We start from the raw sequence: 24398 nt of genomic DNA, 5'->3' as shown, positions 1-24398 counted from the left end.
GACGTCTATACCCCTTGTCCTCAAGCATTCTAAAAGGCAATGTTCTCTTGAGGGCCATTACATTGATTTGCCAGCATACTGTTAAATGGATGGTAGCAGTTGCTTGTGTATGACAGAAATTTGGGCAAAGTGGCACGGGTACTATAAAACAGGTCTCTCAAAAACTACAAGATCAGTCTGTGTGTTTTATCTGAAAACAGTGGGGGAATGGGAGAATCCTTCGCAATAGGGGCCTTAGGTCACTGTACTTGGCTAATCTGGGTACTTTTTGGAGGGATGAAATCCACTCACGGCCTGCCAAATATTCTTATTCTCCCCTCTTTTAAAGCAAAGAGTGGCAAATGACCTCTCCCTGTGAGCCGCTATGAAAAATTCATGGTCTCCTCCCTCTTCAAGCCATTATGTCAACATCTAAAAATACTTTATTTCACCCTGGCGCCTATGGTCAACAATAGACAAACCGCTACATTCACCATCTCAGGCTGGCAACACTTTTGGTGTTGGCAAATAAATAAATACAATTCCAGTTGCATCAGAAAGTTGGACAGATCTGTTGTGTTGCTTGTGAATGTATGTCTTTTTGTGAAATATGCAGTGCGACCAATGCGAAAGACAAAGATTGTGTGAATTCTGTTGAGTGTGAAACGGGGAAATAACAGCATCTTTTAAGTTGGCTCCACCTCCAACCTTAAATCTGTTGTTTTTTTCTCCCTTCTTTATCAAAAAATGTATTTGCCAACTTGTGTAAATTTCATCACATTCATTTTTGACAACAGTTATTTTACAAGGGAGCTTTGTGTTTTTATGCTGTGCTGTAGAATTTGCTGCCGGCTCTCACAGAGTGCACATAATGTCCTCTGCCAACTGTCGAAATACATGTGTCAAATAAATGTAGGGTAGTAAATGAAGAATGAATTGTCAGTGGTAGTTTATTCATTGACGGATTTGTGTCTGTTTGTGTTTTTAATTGCTATGTGTACATTACTCAGCCTTCACGTCGTCTTTCAGCTCAGTTCCTGCCAGTGAGAGGAAATTATCTATGCAGTTGTACACATATGATGTCATGTGCCTTTACCAAATAGGGCTGACCTACAAATGACCGGTGCCCTAAACACTTGTCAGGTCTCAACAATAAGGATGGCCGGCTGACCCAGGTGGGAAAGAGTTTCGGGCAGTTGACAGAAATATAACTACCAATGCGTTTTCACTAAAGTAGATCATTCATTTGTTAAACTTGTACATGTATTTTGATACCTTCGAAACTTAAACATTTGATTTTCTGTGTTGTATTTAAAATGTAAATGGCTAACGAAATAGACTAGCGATTATTTTGGAATCGTCAATAAGAATGAGCTGAAAATTATTAACTGTTGATTTACCAATCAGTAATGTTTAGTAAGCCATTGATTTTCAGCAAAAGTGTGTCATGAAGCTGTATAATTTTCAGCTTTTATTGCGCATTTAAAACCTAGTAAATATACATATATATATATATATAGTTTGCAATTAAAAATCAAAACTACTGGCCTGACTGGGCCGGCAGAAGAGAAAAAAAAAACCTTACTGTTGATCCCTGTCTGTGATTTCAGTTAACTGTGGATCGCAGTTTTATATTAAAATTATTGCTTAATTTTTTTACATTTTTGCCCAAAATTATCGTATATACATATGCTTGTTAATATATTTAATTTATTTATTTAACATTTTAGCGTAAGCAAAAACTAGATTAAGGAGTTTTGTAATAGATTGTAAATTCACACACTATTCACATCTTCTACTATGACTCAATATGATCAAATGTGTGTCCGAGTGTTGTGCTCCACTTGTAAGTACAATGTACCTGCCTGTGCGTTCTCCGCAGGGCTCTGAATTTGGATTGGCTGACAGCATACCTGCTGTCAGACATATTCTTAGAGAAGGACAGGCCAATTGTCTGTGTGTCCAGACCGTACGACACAATCCTTAGGACACTTCACCTTTTAAGTTCTGCCTCATGCACTCAGCTTCACTATTGCAGGCACAACTTGAAGACTTCCCATCTCAGACAGGTTCCAATTCAATGACCTCTTTAAACCCTGATTCATTGGACTCCAGAGACAGGTACGCTTTGTACTGCATATTTGCCTTTTATTACGTTGTAGGGCTTTTACTAATAATAAATATGCTTGAACATTTTCACTGTCAGGATTTACTGATGTGAAGCTTGCAGGTGCATGTGTTTAAGATACTTTTATTGTCGGGAATGGATTGGCTTTTTTCTTGTTCAGTGATAATTTGCCAGGCAATAAATGATTGAAGAGAAAATACATATTTGAGCAAATTTGCGGTCATAGTTCACTGAGTGCCAGATGCTCTGATATTTTATTCTTCATTGTTCCCATTTTGTTCTCATGTGTCCTCCAGTATCTTCTTTGGCATCCATATTTTATGAGTTCCCAGTAAATAAAATGGAGGCCGTTGTGTATATGCGTGTGAGGATGTTTGAGGTAGGGATGTAAACCCTGCACTCCTGTGGCGGAAGAGGGGTTCACGTAAAGGTCTTTCGGGTCCTAGTTGAGGCCATCAGTCTTTCCTTTTGTCACTGATACAGCCAATCCAAACTCCCCCGCATCTCTTTTCGGCTTTCTTGGAGTGGAATCAAAATTCCTGCGGGTGCAGCTTTGTGACCGGCATGGCCATCCCCATGTAACCTTTTAAGTCCAACTGCATCGTTCCACGCTAGATATGTTCATTAAGTAGATGAGCGAGGCTTTTGTCTCCCTACGACAATAAAGACAGTGAGTGAGCAGAGTTGTTATTCAAATAACCGCCATCCCACTTGATTTCACAGCATCTCAGGTAGAAAGGTTGTGCATATATATATGCTATTTGTTTGGGCTAAATCACAACATAACATAAAAAATTTAATAAAAAATCCAGTCTCGTCTCTCTTTTACCCAGCCTCTCTGGGACCGTTTCTTTTGTAGACATTGAAAAAATGTATCTTGTGGCATGTTGCCTGAAAGTGCACCGTAATTTTCCTTGTTATTTATTAGCCTTTTTTGGAGTGTTAGTTCTAGAAATTGATACAGAACAGTGCTCTTGATGGCTTTCTTTGGATTAACATCATGGAGGTAGAGAGGTCAGGATGAGGGATTCGTCTTTCTAATGGCTGTGATGAAATTTTTTGCCACTGTAATTTATGTGTGTTTCAACATAACTTTATGAGCACTTACTTTTGGAATGCAGTAACCCCCTTTTCCCATTAGTTTCAGTTTTACAGGAAGGCCCACTTAATATTGCTTTAAATACTATACAAAAACCACCAAATTATAGAATTATATTTTCCCCTAAGAGAGGAGGTAAAAGGGGGCGTCATATATAATTAATTCTGAAAGTTTTCTGTAAAAAAGGCATCTAAATTTATGTGGCAAATGTGAGAAGTACACTGCCTGCATTCTATGGTACAGAACATGGCAGGTAGTGTCTCTGTCCAATCAGATCCTTCCTTCCTCCATGAGAGAGAGAGATAGCAGGAGGGGGTGAGAGACACATGAAAGACATAATGAAGGTTAGCGAAATGGAGAGCAATACATCTTGCACATTGAGCTTGCTACTTGTTAAAGCGACAGGGCCTAACCAGAAAGGAATTTGTTTGATGGATGAATTTTACCCATCTAATGGATACAAGCACTTGAAAAATGAAAACATCGATCCGTTCCCCAAGTTATTTCCATCCCTCTAATGAGAATGGGTGTTACGGAAGATTTTGAGAGGGGAGAGCGGGGACCATCTTAAGCCGAGATGATTCGCAGCACATGTGTCTCGGGTTTCAGTCACAGCTGAACTGCCGCTTTCTCTATTGTATATATAACACGAGGAAGAGATGACTCTCAATTTGTCTCCCTATTGATGTGTAAATTCAGAATGGGTTAAAAAAGTTCGTGTCATTTTGTTGAAACCTTTTTTTTTTTAACCGCGTTAGCCCCCAATTCAAACCGAAAATATATATTTTTAGCTTGTTGCTATGGACACAGTGATTTAAACATGTTAGCTGAAGAAGTTGCCACCTTAAAATGTACAGTTGTACAGTTGCTTTCAAAATCTTATGAAAATTATGAATTTGCGTTCTTGTTGTGTCACTACTAGAAAACAATTACAGATGTACTGTTAACAGTGTATATATATATATATATATATATATATATATATATATATATATATATATATATATTTACTTATTTTATTTTTACTTTTTAATGGAAAGTTTTCGTCATTCTTAACATCAGTTGTCAGTTTAAATGACTGGCGCAGAGAGCGTCCTTGAGAAATAACAAGTTGGTTGATTGAACATGTTCCAACCCAGCTGCACCTGGGCCACGCGCACCCTGGTAAGTTTTGGGGAGTGACAATTGTATTTAAATGTACGAGTTAGGGGCCATTCTGACTGAATGCATTCTTGCACTAAAGACAAAGTGCAGTGAATAGAACAGATTGCAGGTGTCTCGAGACACGTTTTTAACAGTTGAAGTTCGTTTTTACTTGACACAGAGTCTTAAAAAACAGGTCATCTCCTGTGCGAGACACTGAAAAAAACTGTAAGACGTGGCACAGCGGTCAAAGACATCCATCTAGCATATATTTACATAGGAAAAAAATTGAAAGAGGATAAAGTGAATAGCTGCAAAAATTTGTCCCCTTTTAATCCCTTAAATTATTGTTCCTTTGTAGAATACAGAAGTCACTCCCGAAATTGCAACGGTTGGCATGACAACCGAAACATAGGCAATTTTTTTTTTGTCTTGCGGCAGTTAACAAAAAACATGAATACCAACAGTTTAACCCCTTTTGATTTGGCTTTGGCTTTTTAACCCCTCCAAAGGGGATGCTATATTGTGAAAAAGTGTGCGCTTGAAACGTTCAAGTCTCCTTATACATAAGTCAGGCATATGAGGTATCATTTGAAAGCTTAGAATCTGACCTTTTCATAGAAAAGCATTTATGTACTTCTGCATTTGTTACTTCAAATAACAAAACAAGACCTCAAAACACTTGTGTTGAAAATGTGTCCTTACATAGCACATAAGTGGACAAGTCATATATTAAATGAAAGCTCTCACTCTCAGGAAAGTGACTTTGTAGTTCATTTATTTGCCCAAATAGCACCGTTCGAAACATATTCAAAAGAATGATGAAGTGAAATATGATTTTGATAAGTCATCAAATACAGATGTCTCATTTATGCTCTGATAACTGCTGCTGTAAGCCCCAAATAGCTAAAAACTGCTTTTACCTTGGAAGTTCTCTAAACAAATTGCCATTGTTTACTTGTCTACGAGCTTGCTTGGCTGAATAATCCATTGTTATATCTTAGATGTCCAGAACAAAATAAGTGATCCAGAAGGAAAAGCATGCAAAAAAATAATCAGAAAACAAATATGTTTTCGACTATTGATGATAAAATGTTTATATCATCAAAAGGGGAGGATCTCAGATTTCTAATTACACCTACATTAAGCTGCTACCACTCAGAGGCCGAGATACTCAATGAAAACAATGAGGGTTGTGCTTAAACTGAAAATTACACTGAATGTCTATGGACGAGCGCATCTGTGAGGGCTAAAATGTGTTAGAGTGCCACCTATGTTTCAGATCTGTATATTGCGATGGAATGTGATAGAGAAAAAATTCTAGTGCTTTCTGCCACCTAGTGGAATAAAATGAGACTTTTCAAAAGGATGTTGAGGGTACAGAACCAGAATTACATGTTTACATGCTTTTAATTAGCATGCTCTCTCTCTCTCTCGCTCTCTCTCTCTCTCTCTCTCTCTCCCCCTCTCTCTCTCTCTTTATAGATTGACACTAGACCACAGGGCTGGGGGGAACAAGAAAGAGAAAGAGATAGTATTAAAAATGTTGAATGAATCAAGACACATACCTCTGTTTATGTAATTTTCTAGCAACACACATCTGGTGCGTTTGGTTGCACACACATTTAGATTTACACAGATTTAAAATGAAATTACAGGTGCCACTTGCTGAATTTTTTCTGCGGTGAATTTGGTAGTAGAATGCAGTTTTCACTCCTATAATTAACCAAACTGGGTGTACAAATCAGAATTAAGCACTCAGAATGAGAGGAAAAACATATTTATCTGTAGTACCTGGTCCTTTCTCTATGGATGCTTTATATGTCTTATATTCTGTCTTTGTCAATAATCCTCATCTGTCCCAATTCAATATTTAGAGTCACAGCTCTTTCACTCTTGCAGTATGCTAAAGCGCTGCATCCTTATCTGTCACAAATGTGAGGCGATTGGCAGCGGTCACTGAGCAGAAGGGGTGAGAGTGTGAGGGCATGATGATGATGGTGAGGGCGTAGAGACGTGAGATCCAGAGCTTGCCGAGTGTGTGAGCAGGCCGGGCTGAATGTCACATACTTCGCCCCCTCCACACACACTTGCTCTGTGCTCTCATGGCAAACTGTTAATTAATCTGTAGCTTCCAGCCAGACGGGCCCAGCTCACGCAGCCAGCTGGGAGATGGTTTAGACTGAGCGTGCACTCTCTGTGATGGCTCACTCTGCTGGCACTGTGTGCCAGGTTACATCAGGTGTGTGTGGGTAATGTCGTGCTGCATGTTTTAAGAAAATATCTGCATCAAGTGCCTAAAAATGTTTACCTGTGATAAATTTAAGGTGTTCCCATGGTCTTGAAAAAACTGTAAATATCAGGAAATTTTGTATGCTTAAGTGAAATGTAAAAAATTATGGAAAAATCCATAGTACATATAAACCTGAATTGTTGTAGTTTTTGCTTTGCTCTTAAATATTCCATTAGTTAGTAATTACTCTTTGCAAGAGAGTGAAAGAGTACAGTTGCCTGTGAGCCAGTTTGATACCATCAGACTCTCCTTTAAAGATCTTATTGGAGACATTTGTACTCTAATATATATGATTAAATCTATTCAAACTATTGCTACCTGACATACAAACTGAAATCCACCCAGTAATTTTTATAAAATTATTTCTTAAGAAAAAAAGAATATATATATATATATATATATATATATATATATATATATATATATATATATAGACACACACACACACACACACACACACACACTACCGGTCAAAGTTTTGAAACATTTACTCATTCTTTATTATATATATATATAATTATTTTGTTGTGAGTATGTCACCCTTTGCCTAGAATTTGCAGATGTGTACTCTTGACATTTTCTCAACCAACTTCTTCAGGTATCACCCTGGGATGATTTTTAAACAGTATTGAAGGAGTCCCCGTCTCTGTTGTTCTTTATTATTTGGACCAAGTCATCAATTTCAAAAACGTTTTTATTATTATTACATTTTAGTTTTATAATGAAATAAATTAATATGGTGGCACAATTTTGTCTAAAAAATGTATTTCAAACATTTAAGCAATCTGGGTTCCATTGAGGCACTTACAATGGAAGTGAATGTGGGCTAATCTGTAAATGTTAAAATACTCTCTATTTGAAAAGTATAACCACAAGACCTAAACAATATGCATGCTAACATGATTTTAGGGTGATAAACTCACTTATGTGACTCATGGCCTATTTTACCTATTTAACAACTTTGTTGCCATGGTGAAGTAATATCACAAACCCTAAAATGACTGTAAAAATTATGATTTAAACAGCTTTACAGCTCAAATAATACATGAGTTTTAACTGAAGAATTAATGTAAGTGATTTTATAAAATTATAAGCTTCACATTTCTGCCTTTAAACCCTCAGAAAAATGGCCCCATTCACTTCCACTGTAAGTGTCTCACCGTAACATCGATTTTTGCTTTTCTTTAAAGAAAAGGAGTGGCGAGTCAATAATTTCTTGTGGTAATCAACATTATGCCACAAATTATGCTGATTAAGCTTAACTTGCATTGAACCTGGAGTATTCCTTTAACTACTAAATCTTGTACATTTTCTTTTTTGTCTGATTTTCAAATACTTCTCTGCATTCACAAAGTTTGTAATGTTGTGATTTACCTCTGAAACCTTCGATATGTCTAAACAAAACTTCCTGTTTCAATAAGACAAATGTCAACTCAGGAAGAAAACTGCTTTTGTCAAGTGAAATCACAGGATCTTAAAGTGGCAAAGCTGCTCAGACCACCAATAAGTACAGTTCACCTGTGATCTGACAAGCATTTTGAGAAGTAAAGCTCCAGGAATCTCGGTTTCCCACATGAATGTCAGTTGGGTTTTACAAGACCGATTATGTTCATGTCATGCGTTTTGGCACTGTCTCGTACCACAATGCATGATTTGTAACCATTGTTGCCTTATCAGTTGTTGTCATCTGTTGCCTTGCTTGTTAATCAGATGCGGCTCCCTGCCCCTGGGCAAGTGTTTTGTTGAAATGATTGATTTAATTTTTAAACTTAACATGTATTGTAAGTAGTTTTTCAAGACCCACCACCCGAGAGGAGTGGTTTAGGTGACTGTGCCGTGCGTTATGAAAAGTGCATCTCTTCACAGAGCCTGAAGAGCTTTCAACAGCCTTTCATCATTTCTGCCCCTCCCATGAGCTTGACTGGTCTTCACCCACGAAATGGAGTCTTCTGCTCCCCCTGCTTATTTTCTGCATCTCTATTTCCCTCTTTCTCTCTCGCTGTTGACATGGCGACGGCTTGTAAGCTACAGGTGTCCGTGCTTGCCAGAGTAATGGTGGAAATGGGCTCTTGTACTGAACAAGAGAAAATAACCACTTCACTAAACAATGCTGATTCCGGAAAGAAAGAAAAAAATGCATCTCATAAAGCCTGGCTGTAGGCTTTGGAGTAATGTTTGCCTCCTCTGTCTGTTTTATTTTAGTGGTAGCATTGTAATTGTGTCAAAGAGAGTAAAATAGAGACAGACAGTGTTTCTCTGTTCTGTGTCAGGCTAAGAAACCGCTGCCCTATAGCATAGTTATATCCGCATCTTTAAAGTATTAGCAAACATCTTATTGCTTAATTTGAAACACAAACAATTCTTCTTTCTTTTTTATTCTGTCTCTCTCTCTCTTACACACTTGCACACTCTCTCTGTAGCTCTTTCACAATGAATTAAGAAGCTCCTTTGGTTGAAAACCAAAAGCAGCATGCTATGATATATGTTGTTGTCTGTTGTGCAGCGGCAGAGTCCCACGGCGCTTTAAAATAGTGTTGACATCAACATTTCTGCATTTGTTCTCAATTTAGCTTTTTTCCTCCCTTCCCCCTTTTGTTCTCCCAAGTGGGCACATTGACATTTTGAACAAAATCAGGCCTGCCACTCGTGCTCCTACAGTAGTAATTAAAGGGAAGGTCTGTCATATCAGCGTGCTGATTCAGTCCTAAAAGAGCCACCACTTATCCTAATTTCTGGAAGCAAGACTTGCTAAATATGCTATATATACTCTATGTAGTTGACTGCTTAGCTTTACTCAAAGGAATATAATATTCTGTCACCATTTATTCACCCTAAATGTCCAAGCCTACAGAGAGTCTCTTTCTTTCATGGAACACAAAAGGAGACGTTACGCAGAATGTTAGCCTGTCACCATTCACTTTCACAATATGTATATTCAAAATTAGTGGTGTCTGAGGCAAGCATATTGCCCAGCATTTCCTTTTGTGTTGCATGAAAAAAGAGAGAAAAAAAGAGAGAAAAAAAGAAAGTCATCCAGGTTTAGAACAACATGAGGGTGAGTAAATGATGGCAAAATGTTTATATTTGGTTGAACCTTCCTTTTAAGTGTTTCCTGCAGCCATTGAGCAAAAGCTTTATATTGATTTCATCCCTTTATATTCACAGAAATATTCACATTGCTCTCTTCATACAATGAAAGCTCATAGTGTCCAAGTCTTTTAGGCTCTAAAAATACCAAAAAAAAACACTATTGAAGCACTATAAAAGTATTCAATTCCCATTGCATACTACATATATTCTAAGTCTCCTGAAGCTATACAATAGCTTTGTGTAACAGACTCAAATTTAAATAGAAATTGTAATCACTTCCTAACAAAGCTCACATCTAGAAGACTTGGGAAACAGTGCTTAGAAATAGACTCATATGGGCATAGTCATATAGACTACCTTTATGATACTTGTTTTGTGATTTGGTGTCCTTTTTGAAGCTTGACTGCCAAGGTCATCCTGAACTGTTGTTGCGTATATGGCTAGAGCTGCGTAAAGTTGATTTAAATATCACTTAGTTTGTTCCACAGGGAAAAAATGGCATTCCATATATGTTTGGAATGTCATGAGGGTGAGTAAATAATGTCATAATTTCTTTTTTTTTTTTTTTTATGTGAACTATGCCTTCCCTTTCTGGAATAAGGCAAATTTAAGACAACTACACCCAAGCCATACTGCAGATAGCAATATGTATATAGTGCAATGTGTATCTTGGCTTAACACTTTTAGTGTTGTAAAAAACATTGTCACCTGTTGAAAAAAGACCAATGATAACACAGCTCAGACTTCCACTTGTTTTTGCTAATCTCATTTGACTTTTCCAGAGGTGAATGACATGCACTGTACTGTAGCAAGTGCAACAAATTCTGCTTGCTTGAGATGTGCATAACAGATCGGATTGAACAGGACCCTTTGGTTTTCACTCAGGGAAGGTCATTATCCCCCCTCACCCCAGTCTCTTTCTTTCACTTCCTGCTCGTTCACCGTCCCTGCCAAGCCCCTCAAATGGATTTACTCCATTATCAAAATTCAATTTTTCCCTCTATCGCAGTGGTCCTCTCGGAGCAGCGTAGGGCGTTCAAACAATCCTCCTCTCTGCCTGTCTCATCAGCATCTGCTGCAGAAGAGCAAAAAGTCTTAATTGTGTTTGGTGAGAAGTGGCCACCGCATGAATAATAAGCTCTACAACCCCACTGAGAGGCAGCATTGCAGCGTGCACCCAGGCATCCGAAACCCTCTGTTGACTATTCACCGTGGGCACTGCAGGGTCTGGGTCGTACAGATGGGTCAGGCGCTCTTTTCATGGATTGCTCTATACCTGTTCTTAGGGTCTAAAGATGTTAGAGATTACCGTATGGAGGCAAAATTGACCTCATTTACTAAATTATTTTAAGATAAGATGGGATAAGGTGTTTGTTAGTGTCATGGCTATCCGTTTAATCCCTTTTACCACACATGCGCTCTCTGAAATATTCACTGCACCCAAAATCTTTACACACTACGGAGTTGGAACTTGTTTTTAACTATAGTCATTGTGATTCCAAAACTGAAATTAAAAGAGTGATCAAGGCACACCAAGGCAAATTGAATACGGCAGTTTTGACTAGAGATGACAATCAAACAATTTAAAAGAGAAAATTAAAGTGTCCATCAAATAAAACATCAAAATTAAAATTAGTAACACTGTCCAATGTTTTCAAAATTCGAAAAATACTCTGTCAGTTTTATGCACAGAAATAAATCAAATTAGATAAATAAGTAAAGTGTTTATGATCATGCTTAAAGATTACAGCTAAATTAAATTACAATTACTTAAATATGCTCTTTTTGTTTATTTAAATGTTAGACTTCAGACCTTTTTTAATGAAAACTGTTAAGCTGAAAACAATAGCTGTGTACAGTATACCATACTGGCCAAAAGAATGTTGTTTTTAAAGCAGTGGTTTTTGCAGTGGCCTGTCTCATTAAGTGAATATCAAAAGAAAAGAAAAATATATGCATGACTGATGCTAAGTTTGAAAAGTCACATCTGGTTAGTAAGTGGACTTTTGACATATGTCTTCCTATCTTGTATTTAGCGGGGTACTAAATTAAACGCATAAATACAAATGAATTTAGCCAGCTGTCAACAGGCTTAAAGGCTTAGAAAAAAAAAAAAGTACAAAAAAGCAATAGAAATTAAAAAAGTTGTTTTCATTCTCTCAACTAATTGACAGTGTCAAATGTGAGTTAGAAAAAAATAGCAAATACAGCTAAAGACTAAATAAAATGATTATTGCACAAATGACTACATTGAGTTTTTACAGTTCCTTCATTTGGGGTATAACAAGTGAAATACAAATATGCCAAGCATTAAAAAAATAAATACATGAATGTAAATGCATTGTATTTTTAAAATGTGATATATTCAAATGTGATATATCTGATTCGTTTATTGTAGGTCAAATGTTTTTTGCTTTTTGGATTTATGCTGAACATAAATCCAAACTTTGAGAAACATGACAGACACTCATGCAAACTTATTTCATTATGTTTGTTTGTATCCTAGTTCCTCATCTGGAACCAATATCTGTGTGCATAAACAGTCCTTCCATTGTTTAGGAGGACAAGTGATGTGTCTTAGACAATATACCCTATTTTCTTTATTGTTTTTTATAATTTTGCTAAATATTTGCGAAAAATTTGAATGCAGCTGCATTTAGATTTTATTCATTTTGCGAAATGTCACAGTAAATAGTTAGTCAAGTTGATTCAGTACAACTCAGTGCTCTCCAGGATCATTCTATGAAGGGTATTTATCCAATCCTGCTGAATAATAATGGTCCACTTGCTATAATTTAAAATGAGAGGCTACAGTAAATGACAAAATGAAATATTCTTATTTAAACACTTTTTTTCTCTCCTCTCAAGCTGTCCAACATAAATACCTCTTTTTTTTCTGAACAGGATTTGACCTCTAGCCCTACACTTTATTTTAAAACAGGCAAAGCAGGGTAATTAGCTGAGCGCTGCCCTCGTCTTTCACAGTCTCCTTAAACCCTCCCTCTACTGAAGGTCCATTAATTGCCTTCTTTTCTCATTCACTTATGTTAGCCCAATAGCAGAACAAACATGTTTACAATCTGAACTCACTGCACATTTCACAAAGTTTCAGCTCTCTGTTGCCGGAGCTTTTACTTCTGGATATAAAAGCCGACAAGCACCTGCGTACCAGTTCTCAACTGTGTAGTGTTTATATTGCGCAGAGTATATTATTTACCTCTGGTCTGCCTGGAAACTCCAGGGAGAGTCCACCCATATGAGCTCACAGCTTATAGACAGTGTTCTCCATCTGTTTGGACAGGAGGGATAGAAGTTATGTGATTCAATGGAAAAACAAAAGGGATGACTTCCATTCTCTTTATTTATTAGGTGAAAAATCGTGATCGTTTTGGGGGAACTTTTTGATCACTTGTTTTAGCCCTGCAGTCCTGTCAGAAATGAGAAAGTTTTGCTCCATCAGTATAAGAGTATGTCCATCTTCATTCGGCCATACCACCCTGAGCAAGCCCGAGCTCGTCCGATATCGGAAGCTAATCAGGGTTGGGCCTGGTTAGTACTTGGGAGACCTCCTGTGAATACCAGGTGCTGTAAGCTTTTGAGCAGTGGTGGCTTATTGTTTAAGGCTCTGGGTTACTGAACAGAAGGTCAGGGGGCCCCAACACCGCCAAGATGCCACTTTTGGGCCCTTGTGAAAGGCCCTTGACCCTATCTGCTCAAGGGGTGCCATAAAATGGCTGGCCCTGCGCTCTGACCCCTGCTTAGCTGGGATATGTGAGAAAACAAAACAACAAATTTCACTGTATATGCAAATGAATAATGTGTGACAGAAATAAAGGCTTTTTTTTTTTTTTTTCAAAGTAGGCTGACCTAGGAGGAAGAGATATCAAACTTCATGCCATCCTCTCTAATATCTGTGGAAATTAAGGTGTCCTGAAATACACATACTCCTCAGAAGGTGGCCAGACAGTCTTTTAAATATTGCCTGATGAAGAGCGGAAATTGTGTAATTTTCTCTCCCACTAGTTTTGCAACATTTTGTTTATTTCAGCTTGAGAAATACCGCAAAAAAATGTTGTGTTAGCTTGAAAAACATTCGCACCAAGGCATTTTGGGGTTTTAATTGAGCAGGCCACCCAGCACTTCCACTTCTGTTTAGTCTGTCTGAAGGAGTTTACTCCGACGATCTGAACAGCTACCAAGTTGTGAACGCAAACTCCTTGTGCCTCTTTAGCTTTTCAGGAATGGACATTTTGTGTTGATAGAAGCCAGAAAGTGAATGCGCTTGTGTTTGTGGGAGGGAGAGATCAAAATCTCGCAGCAGGCCCCTGAAAAATCTCGTGTCCAAAACGTATCTCTGTTTCCCCTTATGCCTAGCCACTAATTCCATTATCCTATTTCACAAACAACCAGACCTGTTTACTTTTTACTTTTGACAAATTCCCTCATTATTCTGCCAATTCTTATTTTTGGAGCACGCATTTTAACAGGCACAAAGCCTTCCCACATTAGTTATGTGCCATTTATCCAGATATGCAGAAGAAAATACTGGCGGTACATCTGCAATCTCCAATTTATGCGGATTAAGGCAGGTAAATAAGTGATTTAATTGCACACTCTTGTTCGTTTAAACAATTGTTATTGTAATAATTGGCACTGGTGTTCCTCCAAAGCCCAGGATTTATTTTAGAGTGACACACAACGTGGAGCACAAGGATATATATAGTGATTCACCTTCAGAGACATTGTTGTGTAATGTACAGTACATATAAACTGATATTTACCCAAAAAAGTAAAAAAAATATGTCAGCATTTAATCACACTCAGGTTGTTCCAAACCCATGACAATTTTTATTATTATTACTATTTATTTATTTATTTATTTTGTGGAACACAAAACCTTCAGTCTCAGTCACCATTCACTTTCCTTGTATGGAGGAAAAAATAAATAAATCACAGTGTAGTTTGGAAAAAGAATGTGAATCCCTAGGCTAATAACATCAACAAAAGCTAGTTAGAGTTAGGAGTTGGCAAACCTGACATCCAAATAATGAAACTATATTGGAGGTGTGGGTTAGAGCTACTAATAAAAAGCACTCAAACATTTTGAGTTTGCTATTCACAAGAAGCACCCGCTGGTGTGGACCATGCCTCACAAAAAGAGATCTTAGAAGACCTACAATCAAGCATGGTTGCTTTGCATAAAGCTGGAAATTGTTAACTAATGTATCTCAAAGAGCTTAAATATGTATCTGTCCACAGTTAGAAACATGTCTTTCAATGGAGACTATTTGGTATTTTGGCTTAGGGTTGGGCGATGTCCCCTAAATTGGCAGTTGACGATGTTGACAGTAAAACATCGCGATGGACGATGATATCGTCGGGGGTTAATATAATTTCATATAATTTTCAAAAATGATATGAAAAATTATTATTTCGTTATTTTACTAACCCAACTAATGACTCGTCGGCGCTTTATCAGTAGGTTGCACGACACGTCAAGCATTTTTTTTTTTAGCTTTCACTTAAGAAGTGTTGTGCACTTTTTATTTTAAAATATCTCTTTACATAAATACTATTTTCCACTTAAAAACTATAATTTCGTTATTTTACTCATTGATGAGCAAAAGGTCGAGGCAGAAATGACCATGTACCTGCAGGAAATGGCCATTGATGGGGAAGAGGACACGCTGACTTGGTGGAAAACGAACGACAAAAGGTTTCCATTCATGGCAAGATTAGCACGGAAATATCTGTGCATATGTCCTACCAGTACTCCATCAGAGCGGGTCTTCAGCAGAGCGGGTAGTGTAGTTACTCCAATCCGCAGCTTATTAAAACCAGATAAAGTGAATATGTTGGTATTTCTGGCCAGAAACATCAAAATTTAAACTATGGTGAAAGATATTAGACTTCTTTACGCATTTTTCGCCATCCGTTGCGGAGCTATTCGATTTTGCATATTATTTTTTAAACGTTCATTTGTGTAGTTCATATGACCACTTTACAATATTTCAATAACATAATTTATTTTGTAGCCTGTGCTGAAGTTAATTGTGCTGCTAATTATAAGTGAAATGTTAATGCCGAGTTTCGGTCTGAGTGTTGTTCCCGTTTTCTAGTTCTTTATTTGTTTTTCTTCTGTGTTTTAATAAATGTGTGTTATTCATATTCACCTTGTTTCTTTCATTTGATTTGACATTATGGATTCATGGCCAAGGAAATTTTTCGTTAAAAATATTAACCAGACAAAAGTTATTTGACGTTCGCTGGTCTGGGTTTATCTTAAACTGCCGCTTCAGTGTATACAAGAGCTATGTGACAATGAGCAAGATTTTCTGAGACACTACAACTACTAATAATTAATTAATAAAGGCTATTTTCTTGTAGCCTACAACATAAAATATTTTAATCTAAATGTACAGTGTAAGACATGTAAAAAAAAGACAAGAAGCTAACAATGTCAAGATCAATATTTGTGTAGCCTGCCTGACACGGTATTTTCACAGACTAACACGTCACGTCTCTGGCATATACTACAGTATTTAAAATAGCATATATGCATTAGTTATATTCTCAATTTAATTTACAGAGCAATCCCTGCAAAGTTTTTAGGTTAACTATAGAAGAGACTAGGATTAGTGAGTCACACTAGCAAGACTTGCAAAAGGGGGCGTGGCATCACGATGGTGGCTCTACATCGTGATGTTGGTCAGCCATGACGATGGACGATGATATCGTCCATCGGCACAACCCTACTTTGGCTACTCTTCCTAGAAGTGGCCGTCCAGCCAAGATGACTTAAAGGGCACACCAGCAAATGCTCAGTGAGGTTAAAAAGAACCCTAGAGCAACAACTAAAGACTTGAAGGAGTCATTGGAGGTGGTTAACATCTCTGTTCATGAGTTCGTGAACATTAAACAGGCATAGTGTCCATGGCAGGACATCCCGAAGGAAGTCGCTGCTTTCCAACAAAATGCATTGCTGCATGCCTGAAGTTTGCTGAAGACCACCTTGACACTCCACAATGCTACTGGTAACATTTTTTGTGGACTGATGAAACTAAGTTGAATTGATTTGGAAGAACATGTAGCACTACGTATGGCGTAAAAAGGGCACTGCATACCAACATGAAAACATCATCCTGACCTACGGTGGAGGGAGCATCATGATTTGGGGCTGCTTTCGGGCGTGGACCTACAGGATAATGTCAGGGTGTCTGTGCACTCAGTAGAACTTAGGTGATGCAGCAGGACAATGACCCATATACATATATATACATATATATGCAATGAAAGTGAATGGCGACTAAGACCGTTATTTTGCCTACATCTTTTGTGTTCCACGGAATAAAGAAAGTCATATACACTGACAAAACCCCAACCTATTTTAGTTCAAATGGGCTGTGCACCTTACGCTTTGTTTACCACTATACATCAGGGCGCAAGCGCAATGCAGGTTTGTCAGTGCAGCACTGCTCAGGTAGGATACCTGTGGCGAGTCTATCCTTGTATCTCAGTCCAACAGTGGCAGAACAATTCCTTCATTGATGATACTGTATTAAACACATACCTGAGCCTCAGTGAGAGCTGGCAGCTTTCAGGGATTTTTTTTAACAGCAGGACCAACATGAGTAGATTGGAAAAATATTTTCTGATTCAGAAATTCATAACATGGTAAAATAAATTCATTCAAATAGTCTTGTCTTTTAGTATCTAAACAGAAATGGTCTTTTCTACCTACCTGCGACAGTGAAAAGCATCTCGCCTGTCAATATTTCTGACCTCACATGATTTGAATTCCAAAAAGGCAGCAAAACGTGCAGCGTCAGAAATACTCTGATTGTGCACCACACGATAATGTAAAGCTTGGTCAGATTTGAATTGCAAAACAACACAATGTATGTTGCTTTATCACATTATTTGAACCCATGATAAAGGATTTCATTCAGCCCTTTGTAAAATGATAAGCTGGGAACTCGGATAAAACCGATATAAAACTTGCATAAAATGTAATCTTCCTTTAAAATTGGCTGAGAGTAATATAAAAATACACACACACACACAAATAATAATAAATATATCTTACCTTAAATGCTGTGTCCAAATAAAACATTTCTGTTGATCCTGCTGGATGTCCGTTATTTCTGTCTCTGTGTCTCTCATTGTGGATAGCGCATGTGAATAAAATTCATTGTAATAGAATTAATGAGACTTTAAAACAAATATATTTTTGTAAATGTCTATGTAGTGAAACAGGATAAAGGTGAGTAAATAATTACAGAATTTGGCTGAGCTTTCAATTTAAACATGACAAGAGTAAAAGGACCAAGTGAAGTAAATGACAGCAATATTAAAGATTTAAGGTATAGGCTAAATCTGTGAAGGAGAGGAGAGGGCAAAGAAAGATTATAAAAGAAGAGACCTGAGGGATCCTGAGTAAAGGTGGCATGAATAGAGTGGAGAATAGGACTTTGCTGACAGCATTTATGTAATTTAATCTGACCATCTGGGGGAAAATCTAACTAATTTAAAGAGCTTGAGAGGGAGAGGGAGGCAGCCTCTAATCTGCTCTCACAGTCACATTGATATTCAGGAATGCACAAGTGCCACTGAAACACATAACTGAGCCTATAACAGCTAGACTTTCTCAATGCTAAATGCCCAGTTGGGAAAACTCAAAAGATACAAGCTGTTACAACAACATAACCAAAAAAAAAAAAAAATATTTGTTTTGTTTTGTTTCTTTTTTTGTTTCTTTTCTTTTTTTTTATAGAGCTGGCAAGTGACTTAAATGTGAGGTATCAAATACTTAAATTTAATTTCCACGGCCTACCACCCATTTTTCTTCTGCTCTGATGTTTTTAAGTTTTAAACTTAATGTGAGCAGTTGCGTTTTGTCAGTGAAGAAATATCTAATAGAATCAGAATGGTATCCTGAATGTCAAATATGTAAGGAAATTAAAATCTATTACAAATACAAGTGCAGCAATGTCTAGATCTTACATTAGCGTTTCATAGTATTCATTCTTTCAGTTGAAAACTCCAAGTGAAGTTTGCTCTCATAATTTAATAAACAAAATGCTAAGTGCTATTTAATGAAACAAAAAGAGTTATCAAACATTTAATTGTAGGTCTTTGTTGGTATTTTTTGTATTCATTGTCTTTTTTCTTTTTTTTTTTTTTTTTTTTTTTTGCATCGAGCAAAAATGTATTTATTTTTATTGATAAGCATAAAAAAAAGCATGACATTTTACGAAACACAGGGTTAATTGTCCTAGCACCTGTCTTGCTGTTTCTCACACCTGAGTGTAGTCTCTTACACCTCACCAGATCAGAGTATGTGAGCGGAGTGGCACCAATTTCCCTTCCACGCTCAAAGCATTCTTTAATCACTGTGCTCCAGCTCCACTCCGTGTTGTTCCCGCTCCACGCTCCTGGATTAGAGACACCCCGCTTGGTGTTCACTCCATGGCTAAATTAGTGCCCAACTACCTCTCCACTGTAAAGTTATTTCAGTATGCTTTTATATATCACAACCCTCCATGCAGAAGATGTAATAAATGAAATTAAATACACAATATTAGGAAAAAGCTACAGTGTGCTTCATTGGAACACTTACATTAGCCCAAAAATGTAATTAAATAATTTTTATAGATTACTTTTGAAACATGTCTGCAACATTCTCTGGATTTAATAAATAAATAATAATACAAAAAGCATTAAATGAAAAAATATTATTTAGAAAAAGAAAAAATAAATAAATAAAATTAATATATTACCAAACGGGAGGGAAGAAAATATATATCATTATAAAAATTATTAGGCCAATGTATTTTTCCTTAATTATTGCGTATTATTTTCTATTCCACTTCTTTTATTTAACCTTGCCCTATAATTGTGTGAACCAAAAAATTATATTCTCAAAATTTTCTACTCTTTTTTTTTTATTATTATTTATTTAAATTATAATTTTTTTTTTTTATCAAAACTAGATAAGACTATCAACACTATATGTCTAATGCAGACTAGATTTTGACCTCTTGCTGTTCGCATTCTGAAAATGTATAACGCATAAATTAGCCTACGGCACTCAAATTTAGATGGCAATTGATCAAAGTCAAACTACACAATATTAACATGTTGATTAGTTCAGTTGGTGTTTTAGGTCGTTAAAACTTCAGTTCTATTTAATGCGGGAGATTATAGCCTACAGTTAAGATTGTGATGCATTAGATTAGAATGACTGTATGATTATTCAAAATATTTAATTGGGGTGAGAGATATAGGTCTCTATATGTAATACTGACCTTTAGATTTTCTCTCCACATGTGAACAGATTATCATTGTGTTTTCTGGACACCTCTTTTAGGATTTCACAACAAACCTTTGATCTTGGCAATCACCTCCCCACTCGTGTTCTCCTTCGCCATTCCATCATTAATGTTCAATATCCGCCAGCTGATGTAGGAATGAAGAGGCGAGACACGAGCATGTAGTTAACTCAAGCTTTACCCCAAGCTTACCTCAATAATAGGGAGCATGAACAGAATACAGAGAGTGAAAGCGAAAGTAACCTTCACACAGGAGATTGAGTATTACCAAGTGCTTTACGGTTATATCAGAAATTCCTTCATGCCAACAGTGCTTAACACTGCTTTTTAACATGTGGTGAATTATTACATTAAGGCCCATTAACAGGTGTTGTTAACGGGCCTTATGATGGAGCATTCGTGGAGTGCACTTGAAGCGAGAGAAAACTATGACGCTCCGATTTAAAAAAAAAAACGCTCCTCGCTCCAGGCAAAATCATGCCGTTCTGCTCACATACTCTGCACCAGATACACAATATTACCCAGTGATTCCTCAGACCGGAGTTGCAAGTTCTATGTGCCCCAAATTTGCAGCTCTGAGGTGAGAATGGTTTTAGCATTTAGTCATACCTCTCTCTTTCATAACCTCAGGAGTGAGGTTTTTCTCACCCATCTTGCCTCCTCTCCAACTCTTAACCTTCCTCTCTTTCCTTGTTTATTTGTTTGTTTCTTTATCAAAAGGATGTATTACAAATGAAAATATCCACTGCCCATAAATGTTTTTAACCAGATATGAGACTGTTTTTATATATATATATATATATATATATATATATATATATATATATATATATATATATATATATATATATATATATATATTAAAATAACATAGTTTTATCCATATGCCAGTGGCATATTTTAGTTGTTTTACTTCCATGTTCCTTGCAGCAGTGATGAGTTGGTCTCTGACTCTCGGTTAGGGCCCCCCCTGGCCCCTAAATGCCTTTTTACTCCTGTGGCTTTCTGTCTAAATGCTGAGGATTAATTACCCGCACCAAAAATAGAGACACTAAATGCAATATTATTAAAAAAAGGAAAGCCACAAAAATTAAGGAGTGGATGCTTGCCATGCACTTATGACTTATGAGGGGGAAATGGTTTTGCTTGGGGCAATGCGAGTACGGTGCTGCATGATACAAATATGAATGAATAAAAGTGAATGATAGTGCCAATATTTTATTGCCAAATTTATCATGATAATTGTAAAATCCAAAATGAGTGATGACATTTTCTTTGCCATCCTCCTGTCTGTGGGCGGTTTTGAAATAAGTGTTTAAACTATCTCTCATTTCCTCTCTGTCTGTCTCTCTGTCCATCCATCCATCTGTAGATCTGATATTATTTTAAATAGCCTCTTCACATTGAGGTTATATTGTAATAATATTAAGTCATGCACAGCTGACTTTATGCAGAGGGTTGAGTGAAGTCTATTACTTGTCTAGCTTCACTCCCTCCTATGCACCTTACAGTATACTCTATCCATACACAAATACCCCCTACAAGCAAGTCAAACGCCCATGCAGCCCTTCCCCACCACAACCCATTACAGCACAATCATACGATCACAGACACAGCAATTTGAGCTAGCAGCATGTAGTGGAGCTGCTCTTCTCAAGTGCTTTGTGCCTTTGCAGGCCTATTGATTTTCATATCATATGGATGGGTTCATATCATCGGTGGTGAGGAGCTTCAGTTATATCAGAGGTCAATGATATGGCTCATCTTTGAAGTTTCTGACCTGTGTTTGCAACACGCTGAATTTTAATAGTCCTTCTATTAGATCACAAAATGTTTCTTTTTATAGTTTTGAGCTCTGATGGAATGGGCAATCAGACTCTTCTATGTTGATTGAGCTGTGCCTGGTAGCTCACTCTTAAAGAGATAGTTACTAAAAAATGACAATTCTGTCATCAATTACGTACTCACCCTTATGTTGTTCTAAACCCATAGGACTTTCTGCATTTTCTTTTAGCCATGTTAGGTGTAGTGGTTCCTATGGGACACATGCAGTGGGAAAGTAAGCTTATTGTGAACTGGGAGTGTTGTTCTCAGCTCTGTAGTGGGTGAAAGTTTTCAAGAGGGTGTTTTATAATGAGAGCCGGAGAGCGTATACATGTTTAATGTTGGCCTCTCTTCCCTTATTTTCCTCTCTGATAATGCTTTCCTTTGCGCTAAAGAGCGACATTGAAAGGCCTCCACTTCAGCATTGTTTCAGCCCTCTGGAATTTTCTATAGAGGAGGAAGACTCCATTTAGTGGCTGCAGCAGCAGCCACAGTGAGAACCTTTCAGCACGGAGAGGGAAAGGGGAGAGGCACTTGGAGTGGTTAGTCTGCTGCCTGCTTTGCTGGAACACGCTGTGTTGTCCTTCAGAGACCTTTCTTCTTCTCTCACTTTGTCCCTGCCTTCTCAAGAGTCTGGAGCGAGGAGTTTGGCATCTTGCAACGGACTTTCCCTGCCCTCTCAGCATTATACCGAGCCCCCCCATGAACTGATACGGAATAAGGGCTTCTTATTTTCTCCCACCAAAGTTTTAGAGCTCCCATTGTTTAGAAGCTCCCGAGCCTTCTGAAAGTTTTTGTTTAAAGTGGGCTACCCTGCACCCCCCTCCCTTGGTGGTCCTTGGAAAGCCAGGTGTCTGGGATTGTCTCCAGTGCTTTACCTCAGCTAGCTAACAAGCTCCCCCTGGCCCTGGAAGAAGGCCTTCTTTCCCTGCTGTCCATTCCCTTAATGCTGTTTCATTATGGTCCCCGCTGGAGCATACACAGCCATATACAGAGCAAACTTCTGATAGCTTAACGACCGGTGTGGAAATGTTTTCTCCGAAAGAGACTTTTTCAAGTCCCTTAGTTTGAGTTTACTTAACATTCAAAGCTGTTCCCTTCAGGAAACTTGCCAAAGGTCCTGTGGAAAATTTCTGCCTGTAGTGTGTGTGAGTGTACGAGACCAGCACTTTAAGCAATTATAACTTATCAAGAGAGATTTTTCTTTGTTATTGTGGTTCATGCTGTTTGCTATTTTTCGCAACAAACATTGAAGTCTGACAATGCTGAGATCCATTAAAAGCCATGCAGCAGGGACATTGTGCACATTGCACGATTCGAGGGCCCTAATGGTGGCAGTTATAGCTCAAATATCAATCAGTTTCTGTTTACTGAAATGGATGATTCTCTTAGTGCAAGTGACTATCCATTGCACCATTATCCTTAATGAGCAGCTGCCAGTAGACACTTTTCCCATTTGTGATTTCTTCCTCAAGAACCCCTCTTCCTCAGCCAGCAGGACACTCCCATTTTGGAACATGCATCCACTAGAATTAATTAGCCCCTAATGGTTTCTGTCATTTAATGCAAATTAGTTTTACAATTATCTTTTTGTTATCACTCATGGAGTGTGCTGCTGTTTGCCTTTGCCCTCTGAATGACACCGTTACTCCATTTCCACATTTGACACTCGTTCCTCTGGGCTGCACCGCTACGTGACTACAGTCGTGCATCGTTCCCTGCATCAAGCAGAGCGAGCCGGTCCCCTTTTATCTGCCCCGTCCATCTTGATGCTGATCTGTTTTTTATTCGTACCCCCATGTATCAGCTCCATTAATGGGAAATTGACTTTTTGTTGTTTTTCTCGCTTTCCCCTGATGTTGCTATCATAGAATGTATCTGCTGTATCCCGAAAATGCGTTTGCACCCTGTCTGTTGACCATTCAGTGTCTGTTATTCAATCTTCAACAGAAGGTTTGGAGGAGGGATCCCAGCTGCTCGATGGCAGCACCCCTGCAGTAAACTATCAGATCCGTGCGAGGTCAAGCTCGCAATGTACTAACCTCTGCCATTGGTCTCACTCTCTACACTGCTGATGACTCAATATGGAGGCAAATGATTCCTGTCTCATGCTGTTCTCTGCCCCACACCCCTCCTTTCTGTTATACCTTCAACACATCCACCTCCACCAAGCTTTAGTAAATAAATAATAAAGAAAACGCAGTTTTAACTTTAAAGGGATAGTTCACCCACAAATTAAAATTTTGTCATCATTTTCTTACCCAGAAACCAAACTAGAAATACTTTCTTCTGTAGAACACAAAAGGATATGTTAAGTCTAATTAAAGCCCAGGTATAATTACTACAAAATCAAAGAAAGAACGGGTGTGACATAATTTAGAACAAAATCTTGCCAAAAATAAGGTGTTTTTGTGTTCGTTTCTGTGGTTCCTAACAGCTTGTCTGGGCAAACTTTTAGGAAAACTTCTTACCGGCTGCTAAACACTGTGTTACTGCTATTAAACCACGTTA

General features: G+C 37.7%; 1 protein-coding gene and 1 pseudogene across 1 annotated transcript in view; both read left to right on the top strand.

Annotated features, from left to right (window-relative positions):
• The window catches only part of tenm3 (teneurin transmembrane protein 3), a 366934-nt gene that overhangs the window by 5668 nt on the left and 336868 nt on the right, over positions 1 to 24398 (top strand). The gene's annotated exons all lie outside the window — the stretch shown is intronic.
• Positions 13212 to 13326, top strand: LOC127644471 (uncharacterized; annotated as a pseudogene).

This window comes from Xyrauchen texanus, chromosome 5, assembly GCF_025860055.1.
Source record: "Xyrauchen texanus isolate HMW12.3.18 chromosome 5, RBS_HiC_50CHRs, whole genome shotgun sequence".
Lineage (NCBI taxonomy): Eukaryota > Metazoa > Chordata > Actinopteri > Cypriniformes > Catostomidae > Xyrauchen > Xyrauchen texanus.
The sequence above is the reverse complement of the archived record's forward strand: the minus strand, read 5'-3'. Positions and strand labels throughout refer to the sequence as shown.